This window comes from Sabethes cyaneus, chromosome 3 (genome assembly GCF_943734655.1).
Source record: "Sabethes cyaneus chromosome 3, idSabCyanKW18_F2, whole genome shotgun sequence".
In the NCBI taxonomy this organism is placed as follows: domain Eukaryota; kingdom Metazoa; phylum Arthropoda; class Insecta; order Diptera; family Culicidae; genus Sabethes; species Sabethes cyaneus.
Genome location: NC_071355.1, coordinates 101532899 through 101550820, shown reverse-complemented (window position 1 = coordinate 101550820; position 17922 = coordinate 101532899). Strand labels below are relative to the sequence as shown.

Sequence of the window (17922 nt, the reverse complement as noted above, 5' to 3'; positions counted from 1 at the left end):
TTTATTTTGGAACGATGATTCTACAATTGATGAAGGGACGGTAAGGGAAAGTAATGAAGGATTTTTTTTTTTTTTTTTTTTTCGGAAATGAAGGGGAAGGGTGGAAAGGAAGGGGGGGGTAATAGATAGCTATGGTTAACAAGTTGTCGCTGTGACTCCTATCTTTTGTCCAATGCTGGAAGGTGCATGGGTCGAACCAAGCTGTAATCAGAGATTATAACCGGATTTGAACCCACAACACCTGCCAGGGCGTGTCGCTCACTGGTACCCGTGTACCTTTGAACCACAGAGGCGCTGGACAAAAGAAGTCTGCACAACCCCCCTTATTAACCATAGCGCGACATGGGTTGTTCTATTTTTAGACACACAATGTGCCTCTTCCTACACCTACTGTAGAAACCACCGACCGAGAAGTTTTAGTCTAACGTCTTTTTACTTTCAGGACGACGACACTATGCAGGCCCTTACGACTTGCAAGGTACTGCGTGTGACGCTGTTCGTCCGAAAGCGTGTTAGTCCGCGTTTCTCAGCGCGGTTATTCGGAGAAAGGCTCCGTTCCTATGAAAATTGACCAAACTCGTGACTTTAGTCATGACCTTGAAATGCGGTCAGGCATATATAAATATTTATTTTGGAACGATGATTCTACAATTGATGAAGGGACGGTAAGGGAAAGTAATGAAGGATTTTTTTTTTTTTTTTTTTTTTTTCTTCGGGAATGAAGGGGACTTCTTTTGTCCAGCGCCTCTGTGGTTCAAAGGTACACGGGTACCAGTGAGCGACACGCCCTGGCAGGTGTTGTGGGTTCAAATCCGGTTATAATCTCTGATTACAGCTTGGTTCGACCCATGCACCTTCCAGCATTGGACAAAAGATAGGAGTCACAGCGACAACTTGTTAACCATAGCTATCTATTACCCCCCCCCCCCCCTTCCTTTCCACCCTTCCCCTTCATTTCCGAAAAAAAAAAAAAAAAAAAAAAAATCCTTCTTCATTACTTTCCCTTACCGTCCCTTCATCAATTGTAGAATCATCGTTCCAAAATAAATATTTATATATGCCTAACCGCATTTCAAGGTCATGACTAAAGTCACGAGTTTGGTCAATTTTCATAGGAACGGAGCCTTTCTCCGAATAACCGCGCTGAGAAACGCGGACTAACACGCTTTCGGACGAACAGCGTCACACGCAGTACCTTGCAAGTCGTAAGGGCCTGCATAGTGTCGTCGTCCTGAAAGTAAAAAGACGTTAGACTAAAACTTCTCGGTCGGTGGTTTCTACAGTTGTAGGTGTAGGAAGAGGCACATTGTGTGTCTAAAAATAGAACAACCCATGTCGCGCTATGGTTAATAAGGGGGGTTGTGCAGACTTCTTTTGTCCAGCGCCTCTGTGGTTCAAAGGTACACGGGTACCAGTGAGCGACACGCCCTGGCAGGTGTTGTGGGTTCAAATCCGGTTATAATCTCTGATTACAGCTTGGTTCGACCCATGCACCTTCCAGCATTGGACAAAAGATAGGAGTCACAGCGACAACTTGTTAACCATAGCTATCTATTACCCCCCCCCCTTCCTTTCCACCCTTCCCCTTCATTCCCGAAAAAAAAAAAAAAATCCTTTTTCATTACTTTCCCTTACCGTCCCTTCATCAATTGTAGAATCATCGTTCCAAAATAAATATTTATATATGCCTAACCGCATTTCAAGGTCATGACTAAAGTCACGAGTTTGGTCAATTTTCATAGGAACGGAGCCTTTCTCCGAATAACCGCGCTGAGAAACGCGGACTAACACGCTTTCGGACGAACAGCGTCACACGCAGTACCTTGCAAGTCGTAAGGGCCTGCATAGTGTCGTCGTCCTGAAAGTAAAAAGACGTTAGACTAAAACTTCTCGGTCGGTGGTTTCTACAGTTGTAGGTGTAGGAAGAGGCACATTGTGTGTCTAAAAATAGAACAACCCATGTCGCGCTATGGTTAATAAGGGGGGTTGTGCAGACTTCTTTTGTCCAGCGCCTCTGTGGTTCAAAGGTACACGGGTACCAGTGAGCGACACGCCCTGGCAGGTGTTGTGGGTTCAAATCCGGTTATAATCTCTGATTACAGCTTGGTTCGACCCATGCACCTTCCAGCATTGGACAAAAGATAGGAGTCACAGCGACAACTTGTTAACCATAGCTATCTATTACCCCCCCCCCCTTCCTTTCCACCCTTCCCCTTCATTCCCGAAAAAAAAAAAAAAAAAATCCTTCTTCATTACTTTCCCTTACCGTCCCTTCATCAATTGTAGAATCATCGTTCCAAAATAAATATTTATATATGCCTGACCGCATTTCAAGGTCATGACTAAAGTCACGAGTTTGGTCAAGCTAGATTTTTATTTATCAAATCGGCTACAGTATAATTTTCCAAATCTGAGCAGTCAAAATAAATTTGGACGTCATCTGCAAACATATGAATCCCGCATTTATCCACAACGAGAGGTAAATCATTAATGTAAAGTGAAAAAAGTAAGGGACCAAGCACCGATCCCTGCGGTACTCCTGAAGTAACAGATAATGGTACAGAAAAAGTATTACCCACATAAACTTTTTGAGATCTGTTACGCAAATACGACCGCATTAGCTCTACAGCACTCTGACCGAATCCAAAAGTATTGATGAGTTTATGGCATAAATTGTCATGAGAAATTGTATCGAAAGCCTTAGAAAAATCTAATAAAACTAAAACAGCAGAAGAATTTTTATCAAGTATGAGCCCAATATCATCGCACACCTTTAACATTGCGGTTTTAGTGCTATGGCCTGGGCTATAACCTGATTGAAGTGGATGTAATAAATTTTGCCTATTTGTAGTAATTGATTCTTCAAAATCCTTTCAAATGCCTTCGACAACGCACTCAAAATGCTAACTGGTCGCATATTTTCTAGAGAGTTAATTGATTGTTTTTTCTTAATTGGTATAATCTTTGAAACTTTCCATTGACAAGGATAAACACCGCTAATGATAATCTGATTAAAAAGATGGCATATTGGTATAATCAATAATGGAAGAACTGTTTTTAAGAATTTGATAGGAATCTCATCAAGTCCAACTGCGTTAGATTTGATATCGTAAATCGCATTTACGACATGGTATTCTTCGACAGGCTCGAAATTAAATGATTCGATAGTGTTATTAGGTACAGAACTCGTACTGAGTTGGTGAAGCAGTTAACAAAATGATGATTAATTTGATCTGGTGTCAAATTAGTGCTAAGAACATCATTCCGCTTTTTGAGACCTAGAGAAGTGAAATGTTTCCATCTATTACTAACATCAGACTCACGCGGAAACTTATGATTGAAATATTTTTTCTTGGCATTAACGATTAAACGTGTAACTCTATTGCGCAAATGTCTAAATATTTCATGCTGACTATCTAATTTAAACATTTTCCATTTCTGATACGCTATGTTTCTGTCTATAATCGCTTTAGAAATTTCAGAATTATACCAAGGATTATATTTTGCTCTTTTTTTATATGTTTTAAGGGGAATACCACACTCATACATTAGTTTGACATTAGTGTCGAAGAAGTCTACTTGAACAGTAAGATTTTGCTCTCTATAAAAATTATTCCAAGGTATTCTGTTGTACAAATCGATAATCATTGTTGGATTCAATTGGTCGTAATCACGATAACTAATAAATTCTTCAGTAACTGTTTTATTAATATCTACCGAAGCGAACAGCATATCGTGGTTAGACATGAATGGGACACTGATTTGATTGAAACGTAACACTAAATCTTTCCTATTCGATAAAATTATATCAATTTGCAAGGAGCCTGTTCTATGATAATGCGTTGGTATAGTTCCTGCTGACACAAACGCAAAATTCGACATCACACTTTTAAATTTTTTCGTTTTTTTTTCTGATGCAATATCCAAAAGATTCGTATTGAAATCCCCTAATAATAGTATATTTTCATATTGATACATGAGGTCAGAAAAAAATTCATTTAAATGATCTGAACAATCTGTAGGAGGCGGATTGTAAAATGCGCCTACAAGCATTTTGGTATAATCCAAGTTGATTTCAATCAAGATATATTCCGTTGGCGATTCGTGATTGGATTTATTTAGGATCTGGACCGTAATACACTTCTTCGCATAGATAAGTATGCCACCACCAAGTCTACCTACACGATCATTTCTGATAATATAATATCCGTCAATTTTCAACACATCATCCGGGATTTTCTCATTAAGCCATGACTCGTATATGCAGATTATATCAACACTAGAAACACCAGCAATATTACGTAGTTCATCTATTTTAGACAGTTTTCTCGCACATATACTTTGTGAATTAACGCAGCATATAGAAAGTTTTTCCTTGAATAACGCGGATTTCATTACTAGCCTGGAATGCACATATTTGTAGAGGTGTTAACAACATTAGCCATTATCCCGCAATCAACCTACACTCTTAAATGATTCTACCTGTAAATAGGTCGGATTTAGTTAAAGCTAGGTTGAAACTACTCAAAATGCCCTTAAAGTGTACAAACTAAGATTTTAAGTAGTTTTTCAACCAAAAAATTGGTAGTAGGAACTTAAAATTGCGTTATTTGTCATAGAGAATAATTCAATTATCGGTAGCAAGTAGCCAAAATTGGTTGAAATTTTTACCCAAAGTTTGAGTTTGTACACTTTAAGGGCATTTTGAGTAGTTTCAACCTAGCTTTAACTAAATCCGACCTATTTACAGGTAGAATCATTTAAGAGTGTAGGGACCAAAAGGGAGTGCCTGTAGAATATTTTACTAACTATATATGATAATTCTTTTAAATACATTTTCAAACTGAACTAATTACTCTATAACCAAAATTACATTATTTAGATCATGCAAGCAGAATGCTTTGTACTTCTTCATAATAATTTCCAATTAAGTTAACGTTTGGTGTTCAAATAGTATTAAACAGCAACAGCATTAAACAGCAACAAGCAGCATTAGACAGCCACAGCACCAAGCAGCATCGGTCGAAAACAATATCAGACAGCAGCAGCAACATCAATCGCCATCATGACCTGACACGGCTTTAACTTTTAGGAGAGGTTATTGACAATTTTCCACCCTTTCATACGCGATCAATTATAACCGTCGCGGGCGAAACCGTCGCCAGAATCGTCGCGGGAGCAAATATCGTTTATTTGGCAAGTAAATCAATAGCTTACGAGCTAGACAAGCATAATATATCCTTATAACTTACATACAGCCAAGCAGATTCTTTCTGCGACGATTTCAAGCTACCAAAAAAGTGAGCAGCGCGTTTTGTTACCAAAGAAACGGGCAATACATGCAGACATAAGGATAGGAGTGGCAGGATTAGAGAAAAATTTAATTGGATGGGTAATACGTAAGTTTGCTTTTAGGAGGGTTGACAAGGGAATGACAGGGACAGAATGGAAGGAAGAGGTCGTTCGTTAGGAAAGGCTCATTGTTGAGTTGTTACACGAATTAATTCTTCGTCGGTATTTACAGCCAAATCTTGTTCATTGTTCAATAATCTTACGAAGAAATGGGAAATGGGAAAAGATTTTCTCAAAAATGTAAAATAATTATAGTGTTTAGTGTAGCCACTGTAGCGTAATGAGAAAGTGAGAAAAACTGTAATAGTTTTATCATGGAATATATTCCATAGTCGTCTTTTTTATTTGTGTATAAACCAGTGTCATACTCTTTGTGCTCCAATTTTACTTATTTAACTGTGTATTCGCTAGGCCAATACAGGGCACGGTTAGTTTTCTAAGTCTAACTGCTCGGGAGCATGGTTAGTTTTGACAGTTAGAAACATATCTTCATCCTCACCTTATACATGCTCTCATTGAGTAAAACAACTATCAATCTGTCAAATGCGAAATGGTTCGCATTCTGAACTGATTGCAACCACTCGAGGAGAAATAACCATCGAACTGTAAAATTTTAACTTAAAAAGTTAAAAATTTCGCGAAATGGTTCACAGCCTAAAAGGTTTAATCTAATAGGGAATTAATAAATTAACCTGGGTTCGTGCTAACTCGAACCCGAAATTTATAAACGATACGAGCAGTTTGACAGATCGACCCGCAAACCGTAATGATAGACAGTTTTAACCTGCGCTTCAAACCGAATGCTGTCAGTTTAACCGAGATGCAATCTCGGTAAGCATACATCGCCAAGCCCAGCACCACCAGCTCCACGTCCGCGCACTCCACGCGCACCGGTTGTGCAATCCACCATGCCGCCAGCTCCCCCTGCAGTCGATCCCAATCTGATGAGCAAACTTCCGATAGAGCTACGTATTAAGTTACTCGAGGAGGAAGAGGCTTTGGAACGCAACTTTCTGCGCCATAGGTTCCACCTTTTACTCGATGCATAGAATGCCAACCCGGTGAGATAACAAGGTAACGGTTTTATGAATAATCAGCTAAGTCACGGTGCTAGAGAACCACCCGTTTTTCATTCATCGACCATGAACGGTCATCGATATACAATCGCCTCGCTTGTGCAAAATAGACAAGAGTTGCCATTCGCTCCACGAAGCTGCACGCTGTTGTCCAGAATCTTTTCACGTTCTCGACAATCGATCCTCCTCATACTGACCAACGGTCGTACATTCCAGCACACGAACCGCCACCAGTGATTCTAAGACCCAATACAGCATTGTTCGTTAAACCGAAAATCTTCCATATACGCGATCGTCTTTTCCGAACCGCGCTCAGCGCCCTAACGTCTCCGCGTTTGCGCAATGTACTGGTTTTCCGCGTCATACTGCACAAGAATCTTACCCGTACGATTCTTACAATTTCCCTGCCACCTCGGGAGGGACGGCGTTGCTCAATCAAAGCCAAATCGCCGCACGTCATGCAGTCGCTATGGAGTTACCAATTTTTAGTGGTGATCCGGAAGAGTGGCCGCTCTTTTTCGCTACTTACGAGAACACGACGAATCTTTGGCGATTTTCACCAGAGGAGCACATGGCTCGTCTGCAGAAATGTCTAAGAGGAAAAGCGTTAGAAGTTGTCAAATGCCAGCTGTTACATCCAACCAATTTGGAACACGTTCTTTCTACTTTAAAAATATTTTTAGGTCGCCCGGAGATTATCATGCACACGCTGCTCAGGAAGATAAGTGCTCTCCCCAATGCGGAACGCTTGGGCTCACTGATCGATTTTGCGGTAGCTGTTCGCAATATGATTGCAACCGTGAAGGCTTGTGAGCTGGAGGAGCATTTATGTAATTTAACGCAGCTTCACGTTAGGCTGTGAACGTCTTCCACCGCTTATTCGTTTAAACTGGGCTACTCATCGTCAGTCTCTGCAATTGGTAACTCTGTCCGACTTCAGCGACTAGCTGTACAAGTTGGCAGAAGCAAGCGCAATAACGATACCACAGTTCTCAAGTACCGAATGCAGCAAGACCCCCCGTGGACGGAGAGATGAAGGGTTTCTGGACGCGCACACTAAAACTGATCGGCAACATACATCAAGCGCTGTCGGTGTTTTCTGTAGTGGTAACTGCGAAACAATGAAGGTATGCAAGCTTTTCATTTCGATGGATCTTTCCGCACGTTGGGATGCAGTTCGTAAACATAAAGTATGCCGCAATTGCTTGGGCAGTCATCGAGACTCGTGCAGGTCCGGAAAACCGCGCGGAAAGAAGGGCTATGAGTATAAGCACCATCGGCTCATGTACAATGACGTCAAGGACAAGTATGTTACGTCTTCGAAAGAACCGAAGCAGCAAACTGAATCTCTATAATGCACTATTGCGCTTATAATAGTTCCCGAGAAGCCAAACCTTGCAATACTCATCGTGAAGGTACCAGACCCGTGTTGTTTCAATACGTTCCGGTCACGCTGTATAGCAACGGAGACAAGGTGAACACGAACGCATTTTTAGACAGCGGATCATCTCTGACCCTGATGGAGGAGAGCTTGGCGAAGGAACTGTACTTTTAAGAAAAAAAGCATCCACTGTGTCTTCGCTGGACGGCTGACACTTGCCGTTACGAAGAACATGCTATGCGTGTTTCTCTTGACGAATGATGGTTGGCCCAAAAATAACTTGCCCAAAAACAATTTTCCGATAGAATCCTACTGTGACGTTCAACCTAAGTTATTGATCGGACTGAACAACGTACGGCTGGTCCATGCCTTGGAGAGTCGCGAAGGAAAGCCGAACGAACCAGTTGTAGTCAAGACCCGGCGCTCGCCTGAAGACCCCTGCGTCACATATCGAGCCGTACAGCTACCATATCAACTTTCACATCTGGCGCGAGACAGCCAAAAGGTCAAGTCGGTTAATCAAGAAATCTATACGCGTATTGTCGAAGTCACACGCTGTATCGACATTCCCGAATGAGCAGTATCAAGTGGGCCTATTTCCGGAATATAGTGGTATAAAAAGAGCGCAAACCAGATCTGTCGTCAACGAATCTTTGGGTTTATTGACCCCCATAATCTGCAAAGTATCCGCGGTCTTCGCTGAAACGCCATTTACGGCGTGCCATGCTTCGTTTCACGAATAATAATCGAAAGGGACTCTAGGGACGAGCTTCTCAATGTAAAGGGGATCCAAATCAGGAGAGAAAGTCTATGCGAATACTCTAACAACGGCAACAAGCGACCAACGTCGCACAGTTTACGGTCGAATTCGTCGAGATTGGCAGATTTGCAAGTTTCAACGTTCTGCTCCAGGTCAACCGGTGTTGGTTTATCTTCTGGAGTGCGTGTCAGCGGTACGTATTCGCCTGATTTTGAACATGAGTTCCATTTTTTCGGGCCGTTTTTCGTCGTTATTGGTCGTCAACGCATGCCACGCAATACAGATGGATCAAATCTACCGATCCAGTACAACAAGTGCCCAGTGGCACTGCAACGTGCGGGGGTCTTACAGGCTCCTGAGAATGTTTTTCGGCGGCTGTGGATGGCAAAACACCTTCCTATGATCCGTCGTCGAACAAAAAGGTTCTACCCGATATGGCCGATTACGGTAAGACAAACCATCGTGAAAACTCTTTCAAATTTGCCAAGATGCCGTGAGTCATTGAATACATCTGCGAATAGACAAGTGCGGCCAGCAGTCGTCCAGACTGCTACGAAGTTGTACGAGAGACCTGGGGTAACATTGCTATTCTCGTTTCGAGTGATTTTGGTTCGTTTCGCCCATTCGTTTAACGTGGTCGAAACGAACCAAAATCACTCGAAACGAGAATTGCAATGTCACCCCTGATGCAACTAAGTTTGCCTTGTTGGACGTAGGAGAGTGAGCCGGACCAGAGTCCAGCTACTGGGGGGACTGCTGCGTATGTCCTATGTGCTACGCCGTACGGCCGTACCTACGCATACGTTACATTGATAACGCGGCGCTGCTTCATACTGTCAGAGAAGGCTGGCTTGTTAGTGTTAGTTTGTTAGTGAAGAAAGCGAGAACAAACTGCGAATAGAAAAAACCCTGTGTCATCAGAAAAGGTATTGCGCAAAGTCGCTAGTGAATACCTAGGACGTGCAAACTGTTTAAATTGAAGATTATACTTGTTATAGTTATGCTAAGGCCTAAGATCTTACTTGCTATTCTTACCTAAAACTACGCTACGCTACGTGAGTGTTTAATTAAAGTGAAAATTAAGAATAAAATGTAAAATTAGGCAAATCAAACTTAAATCTAAAATTAATACAGCTTACAGGTTAGGCATTGAAATGCTGGTGCAAAAAGATTAAACTACGTAGCTCTGTAGCCTGTAAAGTAAGATGATTTAATTGCATGCTAAATAAAAATGTAAATCTTACTGTGGTACACTTACAAATTAGATATTGCTGCGTTCTCTAATCTAAGCTGATCCACGACGATCCAATCCAGTAAACTAGAAAACGCACAAACGTAAGTGTTACTTTTGATTACTGATTACCTCTGATTACCAGTAATCAATCTCTTGTGATTACTACAAATTAATCATGATTACCAATGATTACTTAAGATTATCATTGATTACTCTACTGATTACCATTGATTACCTAATTAATTCGTAAATGATTACAAAAGTAATCTCTGATTACTACGCACTTTAACGCCTTACTGGAAGCCCCTAGGAGATCGTAGTGAATGGGAACGAGGGGGCCCCTATGTCAGAGATGGTTCAATAACTTTTTACACTGATGGTTCGAAATTGGCAGACCGAGTGGGGGCTGGCATTACTGGTCCTGGACTGAATAGGTCAGTGGCAATGGGCAAATGGCCAACGGTCTTTCAAGCCGAAATATATGCTATTCTAGAATGTACTTCGATCTGCTTGAAGAGAAAATATAGGTATGCAAATATTTGTATTTTCTCAGACAGTCAAGCAGCTCTGAGAGCTCTAAAATCTGTTGCTTGCACTTCCAAATTAGTCTGGGACTGTGCAAAACTGCTTCAACAGCTATCTACACACAACAGGGTAAACCTCTTTTGGGTTCCCGGGCACTGTGGTATAGAAGGTAATGAAAGAGCAGACGAGTTAGCCAGAACTGGATCTGCAATGGAATTTATAGGTCCCGAACCTTTCTGTGGGGTATCCAATAGTACGTGCAAGATGGAACTGAAAAAATGGGAAGAGAATCAGGTCAAATTGAACTGGAATAATACTCTATCAGCTCGTCATGCAAAACGGTTTATTAAGCCAAATGCCTCAATCACGCAAAAGCTATTGAATCTTTCAAAAAAAGATTTGAGTACTTTTAGCGGAGTGGTTACTGGTCATTGTCCAAGCAAATATCATCTGAAGGTAATAGGAAAGCTTAATGATGATAGATGTCGTTTCTGCAATCTAGAGTGTGAAAGTGCTCATCATATACTGTGCGAATGCACGGCATTATTCAATAAAAGGCGCAAATTTCTTGATAAAGGACTGTTGGAGCCTTCGGAAATATGGGCTAGTTCTCCTCAGAAAGTAATACAATTTATTCTCAACATATTACCGTGTTGGGATGAAGCCTTCAATTAAAATAACAATTACTAAACAATATAGTAGCTGTAAAGACATACAGCAAAAGAGGACACACCACAATAGATCAAAGAACTGGTCGCAGTGGTCCAAGGTCCCCAACAAGGAAAAAAAAAAAAAGCCCCTAGGAGACTCCATAGAAAATGGGACTGATATGCGATTCACGGCTCAGTATACGTGATTTGAAGTTTCGGAAATATTGTTTCCTTGTTGCATCTGCAACACTAAAACAAAGCAAAGCTTAGGTATCAGGTATCAGCATCTTTGGCTCGAGCAGCACGTTCCTCACAATCATGTGGAAGATTTGTGCCTTGCTCATCTTGCCCGTGTCATCATTTACCTGATGAGGAGGAATAGGAAGGGGTGGATGCCGAGAGATTTTTGTACCCCCGAGGGGATACTGCAATCTTTGGTAGTTAACTTATCAAAAGTACACCCCCTGGGGGGGTATACTCATGATAAATAAAAGCTTATAGCTCAATACCGCTTTCGGTAAGAAACATCAAAGTGTCTCGTAATTTTAGTTTCCTAAAATCCGATTCATTTAAGACGTATGATCCAAAGATCCTATGACGCAATTGTGCTACTGCAGGACAGTTGCAAATTACGTGATATGGTGTACCGTAGTCGGATTCACATAAATTACAATGAAACGATTCAGTTCGCTGAATCGTAGCCATATGATAATTTAGTATGCAGTGACCAGTCAGTGATCTGACAAGAATACTGCAATTTACCATTGAGTGTTGCAAAAGAAATTTCGCAACCTTCTCACAAGGCTTAACAATGAAACTTTTCGTTTGACGACAAGTTTCAAGATTTTCCCAATAACGTACATGTTCAGATGAAAACCAAGATTAAATCTTTTGTTTTATCCAACATGCCGCAATTGGTAAAGCAGGTTCCGGTCCGAAAACCGACTTTTCTGCTCCAGATCTTGCTAGTTCATCAGCCCATTCATTTCCGGTTATACCAGAATGGCCAGGAACCCAAACCAGATGAACGGCATTTAGAATGCTTAGTTCTTCTAATTGGGTGTGGCAGGCGATGACTGTTTTAGATTTAGAATTAGCCGCTCAAAGGGCTTTTATAGCGGCGTGACTGTCAGAACAGAAGTAGATAATCTTGCCTATCAGTTCTTTCTGAAGTTCAAACTGAGGTCCGCACATAATTGCAAAGTTTTCAGCTTGAAAAACGGTGCAGTAACTACCCAACGAATAGGACTCCTCCAATTCCAGCTCACGGCAGTAAACACCAGCACCCGCGCGACCTTCGTACAAGGAACCATCGGTATAACAGACCACATAGTCGGAAATTTTCCTTTCCATGTAGCCTGACATCCAATCCTCTCTAGGGGGAAAGTCACTTGAGAAAGTCCTATACGGGAAAGTACGCATGAGCGTTACATCGCTAGGAGCAAGGGCAAACTTGTCCTCAGCAACAATTTGCGACCACAATCGAGTATGACCAGTGGAACCGTCCACAGAATGCCAAAGGCCAATCGCGTGTAGTCGATAAGCACATATTAGTGCCTCTTGCTTCAGGTGGAAGTGTAGAGGTTTAATATTGAAAATAGCTTCTAGGGCGGCAGTAGGAGTTGTAGTAAATGCACCAGACATTGCCATTAAACACATCCTTTGAAGATGGTTTAGCTTTGTCTGGACAGTCACAACTTCCCCTCTCTGCCACCATACAAGACAACCATACGCCAGTATTGGTCTGACAACGACCGTGTATAACCAGTGTATGTATTTGGGTTTAAGCCCCCAAGAGTTGCCAATTGCTCGTCTACATTGCCCAAAGGCCATGCACGCTTTTTTAATTCGGAAATCAATATTTGTGGACCAGTCAAGCTTGGAGTTGAGAATCAACCCACGTACTTCACTTCGTTCACAACATCAACATCCGAATCGTAAAAGCGCAGAGCGCGAGCTCCATTGGTATTTCTACGTCTTGAAAATAAGACGATAGATGTTTTGCTCGGATTTACGGAAAGTGCAGTTTCTTGGCACCACGTTTCTACGACGCGTAGTGCCTGCTGCATTAAGTCAAACAATGTGCTTATGCACTTTCCAACTGCTAGGATGAGATAGTCATCCGCAAAACCATATGACGGATAGCCTAGACCATTGAGTTTTCTCAATAGGCCATCGGCCACAAGGTTCCATAAAAGAGGCGAGAGAACGCCACCTTGTGGACATCCACAAACACTTTGCTTCCAAATACTTGCTTGCCGTAAGGACGAAAAAAGCAATCGGTTACTAAGCATTTGTTCTATCCACTTTATGATTATTGAAGGCACATTATGATAACGAGCAGCCTCCAAAATGGAAGCGAAAGATACGTTATCAAACGCGCCTTCAATATCCAAAAAAGTTCCTAAGCAAGATTCCTTTTGTGAAAAAGCAACCTCAATTTTATCCACCACATCATGTAATAAAGTGGTTGTAGACTTGCCACATTGATAAGCATGATGTGCTGAATGAAGAGGAACTTCTACTAAGCTTGTTTCGCGGATGTGGTGATCAACAATCCGCTCAAGTGATTTAAGCAAGAAAGACGTTAGACTGATTGGTCTAAAACTTTTTGCTTGCTCGTATGTCGCGCGTCCACCTTTAGGAATAAACTTAATGGTTATTTCACGCCATTGAGTTGGGATGTACCCAATAGCAATACTACACACAAACATCCTTCTCAGAATGTGTTTGAAGTACTTGAATCCTTTTTGCAGTAAAATAGGCTATATTCCATCTGTTCCAGGAGATTTGTATGGAGAGAAGCTGTTCACGGCCCACTCAATCGCTTCAGTTGTGACAAGTCTCCGAGCAAAAGCCCATGAGTCTAAGCCACCTAAAACGATTTCTGGATCGTTTCGAACTTCAGGTTCCACATAGCCCGGAAAGTGACTATAAAAGAGACATTCCAGGATTTCATTGTCATTCGAACAGTATTCACCGTTCGAACTTCGAATGTTATTAACCTGATAATCTTTCGATTTTGACAGTATTTTATTAAGTCGACTTGCCTCGCCGAAACTGGAAACGTTGCTACAGAACCTGTGCCAGCTCGTGCGTGCTGAAGATCGTAGAGCCTTTGCATAGGCTTTCCGGGCCTGCTTGAAAGGCTCCACGCCATCCCTCCGACGTCTATTCCAGGCTCTCCAGCATCGTTTCTTTAGTTCCGCTAGATGAGAGTTCCACCACGGTGTTCCTCTAGTCGTTTTAATAGTTTTTAGCGGGCAGGTTACTTCAAAAGCTTCCGCAATAAAAGATGTTGTGACATCTACAGCCACATCCAAGTCGATCGATCGTCGGTTCGAATCCTTGAGATTTCATCGCCAGTTCCTCCTCAAAGAGTTCCCAGTCAGAAAATCTCGGATTGCAAAATGTTGCAGCGTTCAAGGAGACACTCAAATGGTCAAAATATATAAAGCAATGATCAGATATTGGTGTCTCATTTGAAACATGCCATTGTGCCAACTCATGACTGATCCTGTTAGAGCAGAGTGTTATATCTAACACTTCCTCTCTACCAGCTCGTATGAAAGTTGGACAATTGCGAATGTTGAGTATTCCAAGGTTGGTACTACTCAAATATTCCATCAAATTAGAGCCTCTCAGATTGATATCCGAGCTGCCCCCAATGATGTGATGGGTATTGGCATCACTGCCTACAATGAGCGGAAGCCCATTAGATTGGCAGTATCTCACCACATTTCTGAAATCGTCGCTGGGAGACGGTTCATCGTGTGGTAAATATGCAGAACAGTAGACATAGCGCCTATGGACATCATCCACGACGAGTTCTACTGTGACTGCACAAATATTTCGAGTAGTCAACTCAGAGACAAGGCATGCACTAATTGACCTATGCAACAATATGCATGCCCTGGGCATTAAACGAGGATTTGTCATACCAGTTTTGCTGAAAACAGCAAAGTTCTGGTTTCCGATATCCGTCGAATGAAAGTACCCCTTGCGAAAATATGGCTCCTGAACCAATGCGATGGTGACAGAGCCATTAAAAAGTTTTTCGCATAAATACAAATTTGCTGCCCGTTTGTGTTGAAGATTTATATGTGCGACTCTAACTATTTGACTAGCGGAGTATATGCACAAACAATCTCCAACACAGATCAGACAGCAAATTGTAAGCGAAACCAATTAAGTTGGCCAGAACGCACTTGGCGTAAAACCCATAAGGGAAATTGGGCAGGACTACTATGCTGTTCCCACGAAACGCAAGGGATAACAAAGATCGACCGTACCAGAGCCCCGCATGGCAGAGTAGGGGCAAGATGCCCAAAGCACTCCGTTCGCGACTGGCATGTTTTCACTCCTCCAGCCATTCAGTCATCGGCACGGAGATAGACCTTGACTTAGGGGCATCTGATTTGCCGACTCCCGGCAGGATCAGGTCCCGTGGCTCAATTTTTGCCCAAACGTACAATTCGACACCAACCGCCAAAGGGCGTAAGTGCAGATTGTGTAAAACAGACCAGCTGAGAAAATAACTCTCTCCCGGTGTGCTCACACCCCGCAGCCGCGCCCTCCAAAAAACCTACGCCGAACTGCATGATTAGGTAGCCGGAAACCACACGGCGAGTGTTCCACCTTCTCTGTCTGCATACAACAACCAAGGTTGCGTACCACCAGGTGCGCAACTTTGGCTACCGTTCCCCAGCCGGCACCTTGTGGAGGTAGAGATAGGAGTTAGAAAACACAGTTGATATATTTGCACATGTTCACTCATTTGCCAGCCTAAGCTTAGGTGCTACATATTTCGAAACCTTTCTGTTTTTGTACGACACATTTCGCAGCCAGCGACAATTGCTGACCTGGTTTACCATCTCTCACAGCCTCTTCCTTTCGAGATTCGAACATGCATGGGTTGTTAAACTAGTGTTGTATCTCAAGATCAACTGGGATGCTTCAAAAGTCACTATGAACGTCAAAAATAGGTCCAATCTCTGTAGCAAAAATCAGTTTTTCACCATTATAAAAAAAAGAAACAATAAATTTTGCATAGAGACATTAGGTAAAGTCGATCCACACTTGTTGAGCATTTCGAGTAAATCATATTTGCTGGTATAAACACATGTCTGAAGTTTTAGGAGCGTCTTAAGGCCCAAACAGAATGCTGCGTCAACGCGTTCATCAGCGTCAATTTGACAGTAAACCTATGGGAGTACTGTCAGAATAACGCTGACGGACGCGTTGACGCAGCATTCTGTTTGGCACCTTAGTAGAATACAAAACCTGGAAATTAAATAAAAAGAAAACTTTTCCAATTTAATTCTACTATGTATATTTTATTCTTGACAGATACGTATTTCGCCTACGACTTGCAGGCTTCCTCAGTGTCTGTTTTCGTGTCTGAAGTTCGAAAACAGACACTGAGGAAGCCTGCAAGTCGTAGGCGAAATACGTATCTGTCAAGAATAAAATATACATAGTAGAATTGAATTGGATAAGTTTTCTTTTTATTTAATTTCCAGATACATACATGTATTTGCACAGACATCGAACCCAAGCCGATTGATATATAATCGTTTCTGCAAGTATTAACCACAAAGATTACTTTTGGGACGAAATTGCAGCCTTTTCTTGATGAAGACAAAACATGTGTTTCGCGGTTCAATGAGCAGGATTTTAAGTATAGCCACCGGCGCACACGCATCATGAATTGAATATCTCCACTCACCTAATACAAGATTAGTCAACATCAACTTTTTCTTCACTATGAACCGCTGGCTAGTTGCATGTGAGTGGAAAATGGTCGGTTCGGTGACTCTCGCCTTATTTGCTGCCTGGCACCAGATTGTTTCGTTTTTCTACTGCCTCTATGTTTTTATGTTTTATCTCCGCTTCGACGCCGCCACCTTAATAACAGCGACTAAACAACATTCGAACGGGCGGCGCACTGCAACACGTACTTTGTTACACAAAATGGTTTCTCATGTGCATTAAATCATAAACATTTGACCACAATTGTTTTGTCTTGTTTCCACTTTTTTATAAGTTTATGTTTGCTTTTCACTGTACTCTCTATGATAACTCTGCAGCATAAACATGCTGTGGATACCAGAAAACAGAAAAATATAACTATGATGTACTAGAAATCAACATCGGCCACAGAAAGGTAATGGCATTAAACGACCGTACGATAACTGATGTGAAAGTAGGACTACTAGCTTGATTTGCGCTCGCGAGCTGAGCTGTGGCTGTAGCTAAGGTCCATCACTGTCCAACGAACTACCAGCAAAAACAACAACAAATGTTAACCACTACAGACTCACTAAAGTACCACTAAAGACACTTGTATATTTCCTAATAATATGTTCTTCTTCTTCATGTGTATATGATATAAGCGTGAAAAAGAGAATGGTCTTCTCTTCAATGGCGCTAGTCAAATGGAAACGTGTGTTTCTATTTTCTATAACTTTTTTGACCTATTGATCACGGGAAACCATGCCTAAAACAAACTATGTTCCACCTTTCTAATTAAGCTTGCCTCATACGTTCTAATTTAAACGTATACTAAATATGTAGAACTCATATGACACGAAGAGACTAACTACTTTAGCAGGGTAACTTCGACTCCGTTGAGTACGTACTGACACTGACTTCAAGCCAAACTTGTGACGATGATTCACCACCGATGGACAGCTTATACTAGTATGTGGGTATAAGTTAAACGCTACGTTGGCCGAAGAATATAATATCTTATTCAGCAGACTCCCAACAGTTAGCTTCAATTGTTAGTGAAGAGTACTTGTTTATTTTTTAAAAATTATGTAGCATTACATTATGAATTCCCTTGTCCAGTAATTTTTCGTTGATATTTGAAATATTTAATCACTGTTCAAAAATAAAAAAAATAGCGTAATTTCTAGTAATAACTTTCTATTGTTGGATAA

At 41.6% G+C, this 17922-nt stretch overlaps 1 protein-coding gene across 5 annotated transcripts in view; it reads right to left on the bottom strand.

Moving 5' to 3' along the window:
- Positions 1-17922, bottom strand: part of LOC128742071 (MICAL-like protein 1) — a 52867-nt gene that overhangs the window by 34538 nt on the left and 407 nt on the right. For 4 of the 5 annotated variants that reach the window (XM_053838271.1, XM_053838276.1, XM_053838273.1 and 1 more), the window contains exon 2: positions 16707-17077. The gene's annotated coding sequence lies outside the window, so the exon portion shown is untranslated. Of the gene's footprint in view, positions 1-16706; positions 17078-17498; positions 17864-17922 lie in introns of all 5 variants that reach the window. The other variant, XM_053838274.1, reaches the window with a different exon arrangement.